At 43.8% G+C, this 22,480-nt stretch overlaps 1 pseudogene; it reads right to left on the reverse strand.

Moving 5' to 3' along the window:
• Positions 1-10,472: 10,472 nt before the first annotated feature.
• On the reverse strand, positions 10,473-18,418 carry LOC115160252 (ATP-dependent RNA helicase DHX29-like; annotated as a pseudogene).
• Between the last annotated feature and the right edge of the window lie 4,062 nt (positions 18,419-22,480).

The raw sequence follows: 22,480 nt of genomic DNA on the forward strand, positions 1-22,480 counted from the left end.
TGACTAGGGTGGGCATTCTATGTCCTTTTTTCGATGTTTTGTATTTCCTTTGTTTTGGCCTGGTATGGCTCTCAATCAGGGACAGCTGTACATCGTTGTCGCTGATTGGGAGCCATGCTTAGGTAGCCTGTTTTCCTTTGGGTTTTGTGGGTTGTTCATTTCTGTTTTGTATTGCTTACCTGACAGAACTGTGTGGCTGTCGGTTTCTGTTTCTCTGTTTATGTGTTCTCGGTAAAATAAATACATGATGAACACTAACCATGCTGCGCCTTGGTCTACTCCATTTGATAGCCGTTACAACGTAGTTGTTTCTGGTTGTAGTCTATGGTAATCTCACGGTCTGTATTTGGACACTGTACTTTGTGTGACGCAGGCTAGTTTCGTGTTGGTGATTGCCAACAGATCTTGTGGAGACAAACTAATAAACGTCAGATTAAGGTTGCATAGACAAGTGAATAGTCTAGAGGTAACATTGCTCTCAAATGGTATTAATGCACATCGTGGAGGACACACATATCGCCGGGGCTGTAGTGGAGCGGGTCGAGATCTTCAAGTTCCTTGGATCTATCATGGTCCAAACACACCAACACAGTCGTGAAGAGACTGCCTCCCTCTCAGGAGGCTGAAAATATTTGGCATGGGACCTCAGATCCTCCAAACGTTCTAAAGCTGCACCATTGAGAGCATCCTGACTGGTTGCAGGTGGTGACCTGGTATGGTGACTGCTTGGCAAAGCACTACAGAGGATAGTCCGCACGGCCCAGTACATCACTGGGAACGAGCTTCCTGCCATCCATGACCTCTATACCAGGCGGTGTCAGAGGAAGGCCTTAAAAACTGTCAAAGACTCCAGCCACCCAAGTCATAGACTGTTCTCTCTGCTACTGCATGGCAAGTGGTACCAGAGCGCCAAGTCTTGGACCAGAAGGCTCCTTAACAGCTTCTACCCCCAAGCCATGACTGCTGAACAGTTAATCAAATGTCTACCTGAATATTTGTATTGTCACACCACACCTGGTGTCACAGGAAGGCCAAAAAAGGACCTCAGCCACCCGAGCCACAGCCTGTTCACCCTGTTATCATCCAGAAAGAGAGGTCAGTACAGGTGCACCAAAACTTCTCCAGAGCGCTCAGGACCTCAGACTGGGGCCAAGGTTCACCTTCCAAAAGGACAACAACCCTAAGCACACAGCACAAGACAACGCAGGAGTGGCTTCGGGACATGTCTCTGAATGTCCTTGAGAGGCCCAGCCAGAGCCCGGACTTGAACCCAATCAAACACCCAATCAAACACACAAACATTTTCAGAGACCTGAAAATGGCTGTGCAATGACGCTCCCCATCCAACTTGACAGAGCTTGAGAGGATCTGCAGAGAAGAATGGGAGAAACTCCCCAAATACAGGTGTGCCAAGCTTGTAGCGTCATACCCAAGAAGACTCGGGGTTGTAATCGTTGCCGAAAGTGCATCAACAAAGTACTTAGTAAAGGTGTAACTTAGACTCTCGGAGTCAGGAAGCAAGTACAGGGGGTGAATTTAATAATACAAAAAACATGGAACAATACAAAACAGGAGTAGCGTCTGGACATGAGAAACACAACTAATACTGCCTGGAGAAGGAACCAAAGGGAGTGACAGATATAGGGGAGGTAATCATAGAAGTGATGTAGTCCAGGTGAGTCTCATGAGGCGCAGGTGCGCATAACGATGGTGGCAGGTGTGCGTAATAATAAGTAAACTGGCGACAATGAGTGCCAGAGAGGCAGAGCTGGAGTAGACGTGACAAAAGGGTCTGAATACTTATGTAAATGTGATATTTCAGTTGTTTTTTTAAAATACATTTGCATCAATTTCTAAAAACCTGTTTTTGCTTTGTGATTATTGGGTATTGTGCATAGATTGATGAGGGGGAAAACAATTTGAATCAATTTTAGAAAAAGGCTGTAACGTAACAAAATGTGGAATAAGTCAAGGGCCTGAATACTTTCCGAATGCACTGTATACATACAGTATATTTATACTCCGGACTCCAACATTGCTCCTCCTAATATTTCTATATTTCTTAATTCCATTCTTTTACTTTTTTCGTGTGCATTGTTGTGTATTGTTAGATATTACTGCACTGTTGGAGCAAGGAACACAAGCATTTCACTACACCCGTAATAACATCTGCTAAATACGTGTATACGACCAATAAAATTAGATTTGTTTTGATTCTTATGTATTCTTATGTTTTGCACTGAGTCTTTTGCACAGGCTCAATGGACACTCACTGGACACTAACCACACACACGGACACTCACACAAAACACACACGTGCATATTGATGCCACACACACAAACACACACACACACACACACACACACACACACACACACACACACACACACACCTCAGACCCCGTGTTTTTGTGAAATGTCAGGACTTTTTGGAGTGTAAAAATATCCTATTTTCCCTAACCACTAAACCTAACCCTTAACCTGACCCTAAACCCCAAAACCCTAAACCTATACCTAACCCCAAAACACTAAACCTAACCCTTAAGCTTAAAATATCATTAGAACAAATTCAGGACCTGAAAAGTTATTGTTTTCCTACCTTTTCAGGAAATTAATGTGAAATGTTAGGACATTGGGGTCTTGATAATGTAGGAAATCAAGTGCACACACACACACACACACACACACACACACACACACACACACACACTTTTGTTAGTATTGTAAATGTGTCATGTTTGATATAAAGGTGTGTGATAACTTTATAGACGGCCATTTCATGCATTTATGTATTTATGTAACACACACTAACACACTCCCTCGCTCACTCACTCACTCAATTAATTACGCACGCACGCACGCACGCACGCACGCACGCACGCACACACACACACACACAAGCTACAAGCTACATATCTAGCTAGGAAGCACGGGCTACACATCGGCACCCCTTGTGTATAGCCTCCTTATTGTTATTTTATTTTGTTACTACACTGCTCAAAAAAATAAAGGGAACACTTAAACAACACAATGTAACTCCAAGTCAATCACACTTCTGTGAAATCAAACTGTCCACTTAGGAAGCAACACTGATTGACAATACATTTCACATGCTGTTGTGCAAATGGAATAGACAACAGGTGGAAATTATAGGCAATTAGCAAGACACCCCCAATATAGGAGTGGTTCTGCAGGTGGTGACCACAGACCACTTCTCAGTTCCTATGCTTCCTGGCTGATGTTTTGGTCACTTTTGAATGCTGGCGGTGCTTTCAATCTAGTGGTAGCATGAGACGGAGTCTACAACCCACACAAGTGGCTCAGGTAGTGCAGCTCATCCAGGATGGCACATCAATGCGAGCTGTGGCAAGAAGGTTTGCTGTGTCTGTCAGCGTAGTGTCCAGAGCATGGAGGCGCTACCAGGAGACAGGCCAGTACATCAGGAGACATGGAGGAGGCCGTAGGAGGGCAACAACCCAGCAGCAGGACCGCTACCTCCGCCTTTGTGCAAGGAGGAGCAGGAGGAGCACTGCCAGAGCCCTGCAAAATGACCTCCAGCAGGCCACAAATGTGCATGTGTCTGCTCAAACGGTCAGAAACAGACTCCATGAGGGTGGTATGAGGGCCCGACGTCCACAGGTGGTGGTTGTGCTTACAGCCCAACACCGTGCAGGACGTTTGGCATTTGCCAGAGAACACCAAGATTGGCAAATTCGCCACTGGCGCCCTGTGCTCTTCACAGATGAAAGCAGGTTCACACTGAGCACATGTGACAGACGTAACAGAGTCTGGAGACGTCGTGGAGAACGTTCTGCTGCCTGCAACATCCTCCAGCATGACCGGTTTGGCGGTGGGTCAGTCATGGTGTGGGGTGGCATTTCTTTGGGGGGCCGCACAGCCCTCCATGTGCTCGCCAGAGGTAGCCTGACTGCCATTAGGTACCGCGATGAGATCCTCAGACCCCTTGTGAGACCATATGCTGGTGCGGTTGGCCCTGGGTTCCTCCTAATGCAAGACAATGCTAGACATCATGTGGCTGGAGTGTGTCAGCAGTTCCTGCAAGAGGAAGGCATTGATGCTATGGACTGGCCCGCCCGTTCCCCAGACCTGAATCCAATTGAGCACATCTGGGACATCATGTCTTGCTCCATCCACCAACGCCACGTTGCACCACAGACTGTCCAGGAGTTGGCGGATGCTTTAGTTCAGGTCTGGGAGGAGATCCCTCAGGAGACCATCCGCCACCTCATCAGGAGCATGCCCAGGCGTTGTAGGGAGGTCATACAGGCACGTGGAGGCCACACACACTACTGAGCCTCATTTTGACTTGTTTTAAGGACATTACATCAAAGTTGGATCAGCCTGTAGTGTCCAGACCTCCATGGGTTGATAAATTGGATTTCCATTGATTATTTCTGTGTGATTTTGTTGTCAGCACATTCAACTATGTAAAGAAAAAAGTATTTAATAAGATTATTTCATTAATTCAGATCTAGGATGTGTTATTTTAGTGTTCCCTTTATTTTTTTAGCAGTATATTTTTCCTTTAGTTGGCTCATTAGTAAGCATTTCACAGTAAGGTCAACACCTGTTGTATTCGACGCATATTACATTTATATTTTGATTTGATTTTGCACATTCATAAATTATGTTTTGAAACCCTGACAGACTTGCTTGTTATGAGGGGTGGGTACTTTCAAGTACTCTTGTTTTTTTTCCCTGTCATGTCTTTGCTATGGATTAAGTGACATATGACATGCTATTTATAAAATCGTTTCTCTGTAATTAATATTACCTGATTAAACTAATCATGTAAATGTAATTAACTAGGAAGTCGGGGCACCACGGAAGAATGTTTATAGAGCTGTTGTCTTCCGAATAAACCCATAAAGACCTGTTAATTTTTTACATCAATAGCAGTCAATTATTATTGTCACCTTATTCAGGCTCTTCTGAATGTCGTAAAATTCTTGGTTATCTTCACGAACCCTGGCTAACAAGTTGAATCAGCAATACAAAATTTGGTTTAATTATTTATTTACTAAATACCTAAATAATCACACAGAATTACATATACACAGGATGGATCATACATTGATTACTAATTATGTCATACAAGAAAAAGTCCCTAGCGGCCGGAACTGATATGACGGCTGGTTACACAAAGAAAGGGGGTTGGGTTTGAATGAAAGCACGGGAAGACTGAGGAACAAAAAGATTGGGTCTCTATCGGACCTTATGAAGCTATGCTATCGTAAATACAGAATGTTATGCATTCTAGATAACCGCCCATTTGGAAAAGGAAAATGCAAGAAATATTTACTCTGAGCTGCGCTTCGATAGATTGGTCAAAGATGGAAGGCTGGGTTGCCCAGCAGAGATCTCTCTTGTCCTTTGAAAAATATGTCTTGTGGTAGAACGGATACGTTGTAGTACCGTCGTCGTGTGGTAGAACGGGTACGTTGGAGTACCCTGTCTTTCTGAAGAGATTGTCCGTCCTTTCCTAGCCCACGTTTACAGCTGCTGCTGCTAACTCGACGTCTAGGATGTATCACTTCTTTAGTGAATAAGAGTTCAAAGTTCATACCAAGTTGCCATACTATAAGCTCATGCTATATTCTGGCTGGTATAGTCGAAATTCATCCTTCCAGTGTGTCGATTGTCACCTCCACGTTGAAATTAGCCCTTTTAAACGTATGGACAGCAGTCCTTACGTCCTCGAGAACACAATGTTAATTTCGCTAGGTTGTAGTCGTTCAACCATTCGCAACCATAGCTCACGCTGAGGTTGGCTTAGTTCTGTAGTTGATATTAGCCCTTTTAAACGCATGGACAGCAGTCCTCACGTCATCGGGAACCCAAGGTTGACTTTCCTCAATGGGCTTTTGTAGTGGTGGAGAGAAGGGCGTGTTTCATAGTTCACAACCAATGTCTGTTCACTTGGGCGGGGCCACTGAGTGAGCATAGTTCACTTATGAAAACAATTCTCTCATTTAGAAGCTAAAATTACATTTCATCTTTTCACAAAGTTTCATATTTAAACATTTAAATTGCACAACAATTCCATGTGAATCTGATAACTAGAATGTGTCGACTTTCCAAGATACAGTTTATGTCGTCCTATAAGCAGTAATTATGTCTCTGACGACAACTGATCTGACATCATATTCTTTAAGTACCAACGGATATTTTCAACTGGTTGGATTACCGAAATATGGTTCCGTTCCCCAACCTTTTGATGTTACCACTCTCTCTATGTTAACAAAGGGCTTTCTAAGAGTCCAATCTGTAGAGTAGAGAGAGAAAAGGGGGAAAGGTATTTATGGGGGTCATAAACCTCACCAACAGGGCAACGTCGTGACACCCCATACAATCAAATTGAGGAACAAATGAGTGGGTGCACAGGAACCTGACACGCTTGACGTCTAGGGATCTATTTTTGGCTGTGTCAAACGCACTTTATTTTGCAATTTTGTTACGTAAAAACTGCCGCACTGGCATTTATTTTCTAGTCCTAATGTCAGATTCAGCACCGTACCTATATAACATTAGCTCGCTTGTGCTGTGGCGGGAGGTGTGGCAATGTTTGAGGTGTGTCCTTCAAAACAAGTGTGAAAGTGTCAATTTCATGCTTCACTAATGGGAACTTTTAGCAGGCTGGCATTTATTGTCATACATCTTGCCCTGGAGACAGCTCTGCAGAGTGATCACTAGCTGGCACAGCCAGAAAGTCATCAAATCTGATTTTAAACCTAACCCTAACCTTAACCTCACTGCTAACCCTAATGCCTAACCCTCACCTTAAATGAAAATGTTTGTTTTTATGAATTTTCACGATATAGCCAATTTTGACTTTGCAGCTTGCACATCTCTTGGAAATAGCTCAGTTCTGCCTCCAAGGTAAGATTCATGACAACTCATTTCAACCTGCGAAGTTTTAAGACTCATAAAATGCAGGTTTTAACAGAAACGCAGTTGATAATGGCAAGGATTTTTAGAGCTGAAGCTCAGCCTATTCAGCCATGACGCACAGTGCTCATGGAAGGAGAAAGATGCCAGTGAATCTGGTATTTAGAAACATTAATAAAACTATTCCATTCCAGCCATTACAATGAGCCCATGCTCCTATAGCTCCTTCCACCAGCCTCCTCTGATCCATCCCAATTTTCAATGAGCGCCTGTCATCCGATTACCAAAGACATGCTCCTCCAAACTATTGTCCTCATATAATGCCATATTAACAGACACTTGTTTTGATAATCTGCCTCATAGGCAATGTTACAATTAACAGGAGCCTATGCATAAAGACATTTAGGCATAAGTGTGTACACAGTACCATGGAATGCGAGAAGCGATTTATGATATCATGCTTCTGACCCGATCCTATTTCGAAATATTGTTGTTAATTTATTGATTGATTGTTTTTCGTTTTAATTTGATTAAAAACCACATTTATTGGAAAGATTCTCGAATGTGATGCAACTTCGTCTGCTATTTCTGGAGAAGTGCAAACATGATCTGTCAGATGGTTCCATGATGTTTATAACACATTACATTCGTGAGCAGTATAACGGTGACTGGACAATCCCCCTTTCTCTTTATATTGGATCCTTATCAAGCTCCTGTGAAAAGTTTGGATGTGCGTAAAACCCCCCATAGTCTAAGTTGCCTTGTGTTTATTAGACATCCACAGGAAGCAATTTAAGGTGCCTGGAACTGTATTTAGATACAGCCTATTTAAAACAAGTTGTTTCATTTTTATTAGAATTTGATTAGAATTATACAATGTATTTTTAGGCCTTATCAATAGCCTAGTGAATTTAATCTTGCTTATTGATTACGTTTGTGTCATAGGGGTCGTTGAATGGAGACCAAGGCGCAGCGTGTATAGTGCTCATTCTTTGTCTTTCATGAAATACACTTAAACAACAAAACGAACAACAACAGTCCCGTCAGGTACACTAGACTAAACGGAAACAACTACCCACAAACCCCAAAGGAAAACAGGCTGCCTAAGTATGGCTTCCAATCAGAGACAACGAAAGACACCTGCCTCTGATTGGAAACCATACCCGGCCAAAACATGGAAAACGAAACATAGAAATAGAATTCTAACACGATCTCACCTAGAAACAGAAAACCCCAAAACCACCCAAAACAACCACCTGTCACGCCCTGACCACTCCACTATGGCAAATGACCTCCTACAATGGTCAGGACGTGACAGTTTGGCACAGTATGTCTATGTCCAGACTGTAATTTACAGTAGACCTAGCCCCTATTTCAGTGTGCATGCTATAGCCTATGTTTAACAATGTATTTCCATATTGAAGCAATGCAATTACAACAATGTGGACTGAAAACATGTTCAACATATTTAGCAAATAAGGTGCTGGCTATTTAACAAACTAGGCTATAACGGACTAACAGACCTTAAATGCACAACTTGAAGCAGCCACGTATTTAGCCATGGATCACATTCTGATGGCCAGTGAGGGGCCAAGCCTCGACACATCAATAACTTGTTTATTCATCAAAACCCAGCCCTTTTGCACCACCGCCAGCTAATGCGCCCATAATTACAGTTCTGAAAATAGCACAAATATTTCTGACACACTCCTGAACCTATAACACTACTGCCGGTGCTAAGATTTGACATTGCGTCAGGTTTGTTAAAATAGAGCCCCTAATATGGATGCAAAGTGTTCAGCTGTCTGGCAAACTCTTTGAGATGGGTATTTTGCTGTTTTCAACTGAAGATCTCTTCCTGTTTTCTGCTCAGTGTGGCATGGCATGTAGCTGTGGAGAGTCATAGTCTGTCATTCACAAATAAACCATGTGTTTTGTTTTTAAATGCATAGAAAGTGAGACAGATCTCTGACTATAAGAGGATAACATCCAAGTCCTTCAATTAAATTTGTCCCCTTAAGAGCTAACATTGCAGTAAACCAAGTATACACACCATATCCTTGAAAGGCAGTAATGTCCATATTTGGGCCTTTGTGTTTTGAGCGAGCCTCAGCCACACAAATACAGAAGTGGGTAAGGCCTGAGAAAACACAGTGATAGAATCAGCAGAAATTGGAAATGACACAAAATAATGTTTCAACACACTACTGTCCAAAACGCCAACTGGTGGTTAAAACGGCATAACAATTGTTTCTTAACTGTGATGTGTGGGAGTGTTTTGTCACACAGGGGAGGAGAAGATCATGATGGAGTCACCTCCATGTTTTTAAAAATGTGTCCTTTGTTTAGCATGGTGATCTTATTGAGATGAAATATTATTTTCAAGTGAGACCAGTCACTGTGTGAGGTCAGTCGGTGTTCATAAATATTGGTATGTTTTGTCACGCAAGTTGTCATGGAGGGATCAGAGGGACCGCACTTTATTAAAGCAGAGTTATCTAACCTGGGTTGTGTTCATTAGCGCACACAAGGGAACATTTTTCAAAATGTTTGAACTGAGCGTTTAATATTTTAGAAGTCAAGGTAATCCCTCCCTGTTTCAGTCCGTTTTCTTCCATTTGGTGCCTAGTGAACATGGCCCTAAAGAGCTTTATTATATATTCAGAAAATCAAAGTGTAAACGTAACCACACTGCCAGAACTCGCATGTGTACACAGTACACTTAGCACCTTAGAACCTAAAAGGGTTATTCGGCTGTCCCCATAGGAGAACCCTTTTGGGTTCAATGCAGAACCTTTTTCACAGAGGGCTCAACATGAAACCCAAAAGGGTTATACCTGGAACCAAAAAGGGTTATCCTATGGGGACAGCTGAAGAACCCTTTTCAGGAAACACTTTTTTCTTAGAGTGTACAGAGTAAAATCGAAATAGATTTGTATACCCTCTGTGTGCATGGCCACTTCTTTTCTGTGGTTTCTAAATGTCAAGTCAAGTAAATTACATCATAATACATGAAGCTAGCTAGGGGGGGGGGTAAGATCCCTTGATAGTCATTAAAGCAATGTTGTTTGTTTGTGTCACAGACAGAGAAAGTCTTGGGTTACAGCACTGGGCACAGCTGTTCTCGTTCGTTATTGTTTGGAGAAGGTCTATTCTATTCTTAAAGAAATAATGTTTGGGCAGCACCAGTGGCATAATTGCAGGAATATTTCAAGGATGTTTACTAGAAGCAAACACAAAGCTATTGTGCTTCTGTTTCTGTCTTTTGGAAAACAAAAACATGAAACACTCACCAAGGGATGTCTGTTACATTCCGAGCGAGGGAGCCATGAATAAATCATTTTTTCCTAAAACGTATATTCAACATGAACACCAATGATAGTTTTATTTAATGTTTGGCAACAGTCATCATTGGATAAGAAATATGCTATTTGGTTTCATGATTTACATTTTGTTATACAATCACCTCTTATCCTTAGGTCATCCATCTGTCCCATCTATCCACCCAATCTTGTCTCAGGGACATCTCTATAACTGAGGTCTCCAATGAGAAGTCACAGGGGTCAGGAGACGTACAACATCTTGATCAGTTCTTTAATCAACTGCATGGTCTTCTCATCTACAGTTGAGAGACAAAGAGAGTAAATAATACCATTAGCCACTACACAGTGCTAAACACAGTGCTAAATGTTTCATTTCATGAACACACACACACACACACACAAAAAAATACAGCATTTAAAATTAGAAAATGAGAAAAGGATACAAGATAAAAAGGAAGGGGAAAGACAGAGAAAGGGTAGAATATAACTTTCTAGATTCATCCTTGGGTTCTCCGTCATCTTCTCCAGTAGAGTCTAAGAGCTTCCTCAGGTGTTTAAAGATCACTCCAATCCTCACTGGGGCCTGGTGGAGGGGACAGGGAGGAGCCGAGATCAAACAGAGCCTTGCTTGCTACAGTATGCTCATCAATTACAAGGATCAGTTTCTTGGACCCAGGTTAAGCCTAGTATTGGACTAAAGAGCACTTACAATGGAGATTCTCTATTGAACACTCATTTTCAGTTCAGAAGTAGGCTTAATCTGGGTCTGGGAAATAGGCTACAATAGTTTGATTTTCTTTATCTATCCTATTGTCTCTGCTGTTTTATTTTATTTTTTATTTTATTTCACCTTTATTTAACCAGGTAAGCTAGTTGAGAACAAGTTCTCATTTACAACTGCGACCTGGCCAAGATAAAGCAAAGCAGTGAGACAGAAACAACACAGAGTTACACATGGAATAAACAAGCGTACAGTCAACACGATAGAAAAAAAGAAAGTCTATATACAGTGTGTGCAAATGGCATGAGGAGGTATGGCAATAAATAGGCCATAGTAATTACAAGTAATTACAATTTAGCAGATTAACACTGGAGTGATAGATGAGCAGATGATGATGTGTAAGTAGTGATACTGGTGTGCAAAAGAGCAGCAAAGTAAATAAAAACAATATGGGGATGAGGTAGGTAGATTGGGTGGGCTATTTACAGATGGACTATGTACAGCTGCAGCGATCGGTTAGCTGCTCAGATAGCTGATGTTTAAAGTTAGTGAGGGAAATGTAAGTCTCCAGTAACCCAGCCCTCTAGTCATGCATGACACATACAGTATAATAATACACATTTAATACAGCTGGCTCAGAGATGAACTCTGACCTGGAAGTGGATCCATTCGACCAGAGATATGAGCCGTTCACGGTTCTGCACGTCGATGTCCCCTCCGAACAGTAGCATGGGGAATGGAGATATCAGGGTTGTGTCCCGCAGGTAGATCAGAGGAAAAGTCCAAATGGCATTAAAACATCAAATCTTTTATATCCGATTAGGAAACACATTTAGTACTTCAATTTATTGGGGCCTCCCTAGGAGTAGTCAGAGGTTGCCCCTAACCACTGATGCAGGGTCAGATTTTTCACTTCCTAAATGATTATGGATAGGATTGAGGGAGTTTGGTAATCTGATTCTAAATCTTAAGGGCATCTTCTACCTCAGTGCCCCCCTGAGTAAGATGGACCCACCATAGAGACAGATACAAAAAGTGTATTGATGGTCTATTAATAGATATACAGAGAGATAAAGAAACAGAGAGAGTGAGATCACGATAGTGTTATCTCTATCCAACTGACCTTCTCCTGGAAGAGCAGGTAGTGGTTGAAGGAGGAGGGGTGGACGTGGGCCTTCCCCTGGGAGGTTTCCACAGAACAGGCCACCCGGTCCAGCGCATCCACAGAGGGCGTGTAGAGGATCCGCCCCACACTGTCACACAGCCCTCCCGTCACCACCGCGTTCAGTACACAGATCTGAGCCTTACCCAAAGGGGTGAGGGGAGCCTGGGGCCTCGTCGGGTCAGACCGGTCCCGGGAAGCTGGTCCTTGACCAGACTCGGAGGAAGAAGAGAATACGACCTGGTCCATCATCCTTATCAGCTCTTGTTTGATGTACTGATGGGGAGGAGATCCAGGTGAATTTCAGAGACGAAGTCAAGACTGGAGCCACCAAGAGCCAAACCAAGACTAGACACCATCTCTGGTAAATGTTCTCACTAACCACTCTAAAGGTCAGATCACTACTTACACTGTATACCGTATCAGTTACAAACATGCTCATTGTTACAAGATACATGATGATGTAAGATACAAGATGAGAAAAACATGCACAAGTTTGTGTGAGAGAGAATAGAGTAGAGTAGACATGCTGTTCGACCCCCCTCCCTACCTGCTGCTGCACGGAGAGACACTTTGAAACTTTGAATGCCTGCCTAAATAAAGCCAATTGACATTAACTCCTGAGGTGTTGAAGTGTCCTCTATAGCCACCATGGTTATTATTTGACCCTGCTGGTAATCTATGAACGTTTTAACGTCTTGAATAATGATCTGTCCTCAAATCTCCACCCTGTACAGCCAGAAAAGGACTTGCCACCTTGGTTCCTCTCTAGGTTTCTTCCTAGATTCCTGCCTTTCAGGGACTTTTTCCTAGCCACTCTACTTCTGCATTGCTTGCTCTCTGGGGTTTTAGGAATGAGTATCTGTATAGCACTTAGTGACATCTGCTGATGTAAAAAGGGGTTTATAAAATACATTTGATTGATTTGATATATTGATTGAGTAGAGTACCTTTATGGTGATAAGGGCAGTGCGATTCAGGAAGTGTTTCCTGCAGTAGGTTGTCTCGGCTCAATATCTCTCACTGCGTATGTTCTTCCACCTGCGTATGATCTTCCACCTGTTAGCAAGACAATTGTTTGGATAAAAGCGTCTGCTAAATGGCTGTCACAAAAAATGTCGTACTGGAGAGAAGAGGACCAAGACGCAGCGGGAATATGGATACTCATATTTTAATTTCAAAGAAAAAGGAGTAAAGCATCCACTTGACAAAACAATAAGAGATACTCACGACAGTGCAACAGTTCTGCAGGCTATTAAACGCAGTGCAAAAACAACTACCCACAACCCCAAAGAAAAACACACACACACCTATATAGGACTCCCAATCAAAGGCAACTCAACACACCTGCCTTCAATTGGAAGTCCCAATCACCAACACAAACATTCACACACACAAAACTGCCACGTCCTGACCCCAAAACTAATACAATAGCTCCATCTGCTGGTCAGGACATGACAGTACCCCCCCTCAAGGTGCAGACCCCGGAATGCACCTACCAACAGAAAACAAACACAAAAAAATCCCCAACAAAAACCCATTAAACAATAACCCCTAAACAATAAGGTAGGGAAGGGAGGGAAGGGAGGGTGGCTGCCGTCGGCACTGTGCCACACCCTCCCTCCCCCAACCCACCTATCCTGGAGGTGGCTCAGGTGCGGGACGTAAACCACGCTCCACCTTTGGCGTCGTCCACTTTGGCGGCGCCGATAGCTGCGCCGGGCAGACAGGCCACTCGGGCTGACCCTGGCAGACGGGCGGGCCACTCGGGCTGGCCCGGAGGACAGACGGGCCACTCGGGCTGGCCCGGAGGACAGGCGGGCCACTCGGGCTGGCCCGGAGGACAGGCTGGCCACTCGGGCTGGCCCGGAGGACAGGCGGGCCACTCGGGCTGGGCCGGAGGACAGGCGGGCCCCTCGGGCTGGGCCGGAAGACAGGCGGGCCCCTCGAGCGGCCCGCAGTCGGACCACTCAGGCGGCTCCGGGCAGTCGGGCCGCTCAGGCGGCTCCGGGCAGCCGGGCCGCTCAGGCGGCTCCGGGCAGCCGGGCCGCTCAGGCGGCTCCGGGCAGCCGGGCCGCTCAGGCGGCTCCTGGCAGGCGGGCCGCTCAGGCGACTCCTGACTGGCGGGCAGCTCAGGCGACTCCTGACTGGCGGGCAGCTCAGGCGACTCCTGACTGGCGGGCCGCTCAGGCGACTCCTGACTGGCGGGCCGCTCAGGCGACTCCTGACTGGCGGGCCGCTCAGGCGACTCCTGACTGGCGGGCCGCTCAGGCGACTCTTGACTGGCGGGCCGCTCAGGCGACTCTTGACTGGCGGGCCGCTCAGGCGACTCTTGACTGGCGGGCCGCTCAGGCGACTCTTGACTGGCGGGCCGCTCAGGCGACTCTTGACTGGCGGGCAGCTCAGGCGACTCTTGACTGGCGGGCAGCTCAGGTGACTCTTGACTGGCGAGGCTGGGCTGACGCACTAGACGCCTGATGCGTGGGGCTGGTACTGGACGTGCCAGCCTGGAGACACGCACCTCCATGCTAGTGCGTATGGCGGGAAACACTGGACCGTAGAGGCGCACTGGCGGTCTTGAGCGCAGGGTTGGCATCACCCCTTCCGGCTCGATGCCTACTTCGCCCTGGCACATGCGGGGCGCTGGTACTGTGCCTACCGGCCTGAAAATCCCAGGCCTCACCACAGCCCCAACCCCAAAGCACGGGACCTGTCCAGTCTGCCCTACAAGGGTACGGGGAGCTGGCCTGGGGCTCCAATCACGCCCCGCCAAATAGCCCTTGTGCCCCCCCCCAAAAAAAATTATTGGGGCTGCCTCTCGGGTTCTACCTGCCTCCCAGGCAGGTTGTCACAGTGGGCCCGCAACTGCTCCCATGTCCAGTCAATCCTCTCCTCCAATACTTCCAACGACCAGGAATCCATCTCCTCCCGAGCGCGCTGCTTCCAATAGTCCTCCTGTGGCTTCCTCCTCTTCCGCTGCTTGGTCCTTTTGGTGGTGGGTAGCTCTGTCACAAAAAATGTCGTACTGGAGAGAAGACCAAGGCGCAGCAGGTATTTGGATACTCATATTTTAATTTAAAAAAAGGAGTAAAGCATCCACTTGACAAAACAATAAGAGATACTCACGACAGTGCAACAGTTCTGCAGGCTATTAAACGCAGTGCAAAAACAACTACCCACAACCCCAAAGAAAAACACACACACACACCTATATAGGACTCCCAATCAAAGGCAACTCAACACACCTGCCTTCAATTGGAAGTCCCAATCACCAACACAAACATTCACACACACAAAACTGCCACGTCCTGACCCCAAAACTAATACAATAGCTCCATCTGCTGGTCAGGACGTGACAATGGCATATATTATATGTTATAAGGAACCAAGATGCTGGCTGAACAGTTGGAAGGGCATAGAAACAATCCACTCATTCAGTTAGACTATATTACTATATTAGAGAAAACAGAGTCCTGTTCATTAGGCACAAAATGGAAGAAAACTGATTGAAATGTAGAGGTACTGAGTGAACCTGTCGAGTAAGACACGCTTGTTTTCATCCGCCGTTGCAAAATGTTTTGCTACCGTGTGCCCTAATCAACATGTGCCTGCCTCTGATTTTGGTCATTCATACTGTTGTTAAAAGTGCTACCTCTCCAAGTAAGCGTTGTAGATGGCCAGGTGATCAGATCCTTCTGGTTCATGGGTGTGGCAAAGGGAGGCTTCTCCGAGATGGCTGCCTCTATAGTTGCCTGGAATATACAATTACATTCAGTATGGAGAATACACTGGAGACTACCCTGTTCAAAGAGCACCTTTTATACCCCGAGCTATACAGTTTTTACCGATGTGATTTCCAACACACAATTTCATATTTTTATAGATATCACAGTATTGCAGAGAAAGTAACAACATATAACTGCTCATTTTGATATTCAGACATAATTTATGTCACCGTTGATGGACGTAACTTACAATTGGTTCCAGGCAGCCCAAGATGGTGCCGAAGATGAGCATCTTGCCATTCATGGGCAGGGTGGCAACCCAAAGGGCTGAGGGAGGAGCACGCCCCAATCCCCTGGAACAGGAATACAGCGTTACTCACTGACTGGGGCTGGGGCACATCCAGGGCTCTGCACAGGAACTGCTATGGAGAGCCGTACTCACACTGCTGTAGAGGGGACAGAATCGTAAACGGAAGTCGTTTGGGGTGAGATCACGTGTTTGTGTTTAAGTGGTAAGACAGTCATTATTCTATACCCATGTGTAAGTAGCTATTTTTGAGTATGGGTCTGTGGTTACTTTGTGTGTTTTTTTAAATTGTGCGCCTCTGATTAAAAATAATTGTTACTGTACCACGATATGAAGTCACAGATCCTCCAGTGAACCCTCAGTATTTCTGGTATGGCAAAATCCATGAAGGCCAGAAACCTGTTGGAAGGAACATTCACAATCAGGCTGTTACTTGTGGAGCTGCTGACCTCAATAAGGCTGTAGAGGGTAACTTGTTCTGTGGTTCACAGAGAGAACCTGACCTGGATTTGGGGTAGAGGCGGAAGCAGAACCCGTTCCGTACGTGTCCTGCCCTGTCTTGCCTTTGGAGGGCACTGGCCGTGCTGACAAACATCACCAGGGAACTCATCTGGCTGCTCTCATGGTACCTGTTTTCTTTGGTCTTTCTGGTTTCGATAACGAACACAACATCAGGTATGGTGACTCCAGTTTCCGCTATGTTTGTGGACAGCACAATCTAAAATAGAGACAGGGAAATATAGGCAATTGATGTTTCACTTTTTTCATTCATAGCAGTATCTCAGTTCATCACTGCACTAGAGAAATAAACCCCAGTACCTTCCTAACTCCAGCAGAGGGCACTGTAAACACAGCTATCTGCCAGTGGTCCTTGGATGACAGTGTTGAGCTACCAGTCTGAACCTGAGTAGGGAGACATAAATCAATCTGTCAATGCTATTTAGCAGTCGCTTTTATCCAAAGTGACTTACAGTCATGTGTACATACGTTTTCCATACGTCTGGTCCTGGGAATCAAACCCACTATCTTGGCATTGCAAGCGCCACGCTATACCAGCTACTGAGAAGTATTCAGACCCCTTCCCTTTTTCCACATTTTGTTACGTTACAGCCTTATTCTAAAATGGATTCAATACATTTTTGCCGTGGTGGTTCCGACAGTGTCGTGGAAATACTTCTTAAAAATATCTCTTAGACACCGGAGCTTGTGAGTTCAATATAGACTTTATTACAAAGTAATAAGCCGAGCTGGCCCATGGAGCAACTGCCGGTCCCAGACTCAGAGATCTCTTTATGTACAGTTTCAGTATGACACAACATACACAGTCACTCCTCTTTACGTATATGATTCTCATCTTTTGTTTCCTGATCTTACTTCTAGTCTGTCTATGACCATCTTTACTTGGTTTCTCCTCCCCTTCTTGGCACATAATGCAGGGCATAGATTATATTGGTGGGGTAACCATAGCAACGATACAAATAATAATACAGACATTCATTCATAATGCAGGTGCATGACCAAGGACACCCACAGGACTAGACAGCGGTCTCCCTCAAGCCCACAATGGCCCAGTCACACACACACACAATGCCCCCCCCCCCCAGAAGCCCACATTGATTGTGCTCAACACTCCGAGACAAAACGACACATGTGCCGGAAAATCCCCCATAACAGCTAAAGTGGACTAGGTCAGGACCCAGGCTCCACCAGAGCTTGAGACTTTCACTATGAACTCCTGAAGAACACACATAACACCATGAGTTACGTATTGGTTCCTGTTCTAGATCATGGATCAGTTCTGAATTATTTACGGCAGTGTAGAATAGGATAGCACAATGATTGAGTACAGGAAATAACAAGGCATTTCTACATTTACCAGATGCTCTTATCCAGAGCGACATTACAGAAGCAATTAGGGTTAAGTAACTTGCTCAAGGGCACATTGACAGATTTTTCACCTAGTTCGCTCAGGGATTCGAACCAGCAACCTTTTGGTTACTAGCTCAACACTCTTAACAGCTAGGCTACCTGCCTCCCATTTCCATAGTGTTTTCAGAGACAAATCAGTTACTTGGCTATCTGACCCTGAGACCCAATGCAGCAGGTACTATAACAAGGCCTCTCTTACCCAGAAATCTCACCCCTGTCTGTCATAGTACCCCATCTCACCTGGTGATGCATCTTCTTCCCTCCTTTCAGAGTGACGTTGATGTTGACCTCCTCCTCCTCCTCCAGGATCTTCTGGCTGTATTCAGTCCTTCTCCAGCACATAGCCCGTCTTTTCTGTCCTCCAGATGGAACACCTGACGATGGAGGACAGATCACTTCAGAGCCATGGAAATAGAGTTATACTTCCTGCTTTACTGCTATGGCGACACTCAAAATGGCTGCCAGTCCACCCATTCTTGAATTTCTGACTTGAAAGGGGACATTTTGGACCTGAAAGGGGCTGATGTGTTCTGACCATATAGTTAAAATGAATAGAACAATTTGTCAAAAACGGTAAACGACTAGTCAAGTCATGTGCTCCGGTTCTTGTATACACTGTAACAAGTACATTGACGATTTGTAATGTGCTTAAAAGTGGCTAAACTAAGTTAATATTTTTCAGGCAATGGGCGCTGCCATCTTTTACTTTGTTTGTTTGCATCTTATTGTAAATGGCATTCTGGGATTAGGGAGTTTGTGCCAAGTCAAACATAAACAAACATGGCTGCCATAATAAAGAATGTAGCTGCTGTTAGCTTAGCTGACACGCATTTATTTTCTAAACAACATTACATTCGTCTCTTGTGCTCACCAGAGATGTGGTACATTGTAAACTAGTCTAGCTGTTAGGTTGCTAACATATGTTTTGTTTGTTGTCAGCACAACCTGTTATTTAGACTGGTTTATGGAATGAGTTTGGCTGTGGATGTGTTCCGTGTGATGCTTGGATGATGAAGTTTGCATTTATCTTTTACAATAAAAGGTATAACTGAGGAATAAAGTTCAAGACCTTTATTTTCCATCAGTACAAAAACATATTTAGATGCTGTTCAGACAACAATGGTGTTTAGAAGCATTTGTTGCATCATATGTTTTGTTGCTACTGTTCCAAACACATATTTGAGATCATAAGCTGCATGGACCACTCAACAATGATCACAAATACGTGATCGTACACATCAAAGGGTTAACAAAACAATGTCTTTGGTTTCATATCTGTATGTATTATTGCCAAATTCGGAGTATAAATATAGTTTTTAATCTTACAAACGGAGGATGAAATCTAGCAACGGCGCACTTTCACATCGGTTCGATGAATGCTAACTTGTAACACATCACATCAGGCTTTTGCGGCACTATCAAAACCCTCCCCTATTCTGAAATCATGAATGAATTACAAACTAGCTAACTAGCTATATATTTTGAATCAAGCTACACTAAGCTATTCAATTGGATCATTTTCCTGTTTGCCCAATCAAACAAAAAGTATACCTCAGGCTACACTCTCTCGCACTTCCGATCTGTCAAAAACCCATCATGCATGGTCACACTGTAACTACTGCCTACACCTTAGCTAGCTAGCTTAGCTTTCTACTGCATCGGTAGATTCCCAGGAAAGAGAAATCACAAAAAAAAATTAATAGTAATGTTTTGCTGACTGTGGGAGCTGGTTCAGACTTTTTGACCCTGAGCCAGAGAACGTCTCCATCAGCGACTCCACAGACAGCGACTCAGACGAGCTCACTCTGAAGTCGAGGCTGAGCTCCTTGAGGAGGCAACCAAGGAAGACCACCTGTCAATGGTGGATCTGTCAGTTACGGTGCTTCAGTCGGTCAGGGGGCAATATGTCAATGATGCTGGGAAAAAAAATTAAAAGACTTGCGAATTCAGGTGCACTTGCAAGTCCGGCGAAGGGAAGCCATGCTTTTTTTGTTGTTGCTTTTTTACCCCCCATGAGGTGATAGTCAAAAGACATGACCAGATGAATTAACTCACCAATGCGTTACGTGTTTGACATTCAACTATTAGTAATGTGTGCGTGTTTCTGTCTATCTGTCTGTATTTGTCTGTGTAGGAGGAGGCACAAGTAGACTGACTAGCTAGCTAGTGTATAAAAGCCAAGTGTGTGTGTGTGTGTGTGTGTGTGTGTGTGTGTGTGTGTGTGTGTGTGTGTGTAATTGAGTGAATGAGTGAGTGTGTGTATGTGTTACATAAATGGTTACATAGAAAGGTTACATAAATGCAGTATCAAACATGCCTCATTTATAATACTAGTAAAAGTGTGTGTGTGTGTGTTTTGTGTGTGTGTGTGTGTACTGTTTGTGGTGTGTGCGCTCGTGCGTGCGCTCATGTATGTGTGTGTGTGTGTGTGTGTGTGTGTGTGTGTGTGTGTGTGTGTGTGTGTGTGAGATTCATGCATGCATTTCAACGAGTGCAGGTTACAGCATGTGTAGTCAGTGTGTGTTACTGAAAATGTGTTGATATTACTTGTATTGGCTAGATAGATTATGACGATAACTGAACGTTATAGAATTATATTTTGTTATGTGGAAAACATTAGTGCTCATTGGCAATATCGCTGGTTCCATGAACCTCTGCAAGGAAACGATCATCTTCAAAAGGAGCAAACAAACAGAAAAGAAACATCAGAGGACTATATATTTCGTTGATAGCCAGCACATCTGTTCCTAGGTCGTCATTGTAAATAAGAATTTGTTCTTAACTGACTTGCCTAGTTAAATAAAGGTTAAATAAAAAACAAAAAAACATTTGCAGAGAAACATTCAAGTTCCTAAATGTGTAAGTAATATAGCTTGATGTTTTCTGTTATTATTTTGACTGCAACAGTATTAAAAAGTTGAGGAGGTATTTAAGAAAAAATGAGTAGTAGGTTGTATCATGAATATAAATAAAATACATTGTGCCTTTCAGAACATATTAATTAGAGGCATGTTTTAAACAATTTATTTTCTGCTTTCAGAATTTCTACAAAAGCTGACTGCAGTGATATTTCTACAATGAACATGGTCTGGCTCCAAGGAAGAAGAGGTGTGGTGGCCGTCTTGCCAGCAAACGGGTGCTGTCCTACGAGGACATTCAGCTAATCGTCCACTATGTCAACAACTTCGCCGATGTCCAAGGAATGCTCCTCCCAGGACGGATCTCTGGATTTAAGATGGTAGACATCTGGGTGCCACCGACATTTGAGACCAAGTCCTCTGTGTGGAGCAAGTACAACACTTTGATGTGTTATCATGGTGAGTGTTTTCTTAAATCGTGATACTTATATTTGTATCAAACGTTCGTCAGCTCATGCCAGTGGACCAGTGGCAAGGGCACTAACCTTATGAATCAGATCTAAAGAGACTGTCAGTCCTTACTCTCTGGTGACGTGTATGTGTGGTCAGATATTTCTCATTTCAATTGCTGCTTAGAGACCAGACCTTACTCTGACCCTTTTTAGTTCTCACCCTCTCCATCCACTTCCTTGTTTTAGGTCTTTTCACATGTCATGTACTCTGTGTGACTGTCATAAAAATTCAGGTCCTGGGTTTGTCAGAGGGTTACTTGGGCACATCTGCATGTTTTGTGTGCTGTGCCCAGGGACGTGTCAGACGGAAAACATTTGTTTGAGTATAGCCTGTACACATTCTCTGTGACATGGATTTATAGAAGATGTTATTTAACATGGTAATTTATTCATTATTTATCCGTGCAAGCCTATGGGCCACGACCATGATAAACTATGGGCCACAACCATGATATATTCGTGGACATCACATGTAGTCCTCGAACGTATCACAGCGTGAACATGTGCAGTGTGAGAGAGTGTTTCGCTGTCATACAGTACCAGCCAAAAGTTTGGACACACCTACTCATTCCAGGGTTTTTCTTTATTTTTACTATTTTCTACATTGTAGAATAACTACGAAATAACACATATGGAATCATGTAATAACCCAAAAAGTGTTAAGCAAATCAAAATATATTTTATATTTGAAATTCTTCAAAGTAGCCACCCTTTGCCATAATGACAGCTTTTCACAAGCATGTGTGAAAATAATTGAATGTAGCCAATACATTCTGTTTTATGTATATGTACAAATGTACTGTATGTGTACAAATGTATGCACGTACTGTATATACCTGCACATATACACTACCGGTCAAAAGTTTTAGAACACCTACTCATTCAAGGTTTTTTATTTATTTTTACTATTTTCTACATTGCAGAATAATAGTGAAGACATCAACACTATGAAATAACACATATGGAATCATGTAGTAACCATAAAAGTCTTAAACAAATCTAAATATATTTTAAATGTGAGATTCTTTAAATAG

The sequence above is a fragment of the Salmo trutta genome, chromosome 23, assembly GCF_901001165.1.
Source record: "Salmo trutta chromosome 23, fSalTru1.1, whole genome shotgun sequence".
Classification (NCBI taxonomy): Eukaryota; Metazoa; Chordata; class Actinopteri; order Salmoniformes; family Salmonidae; genus Salmo; species Salmo trutta.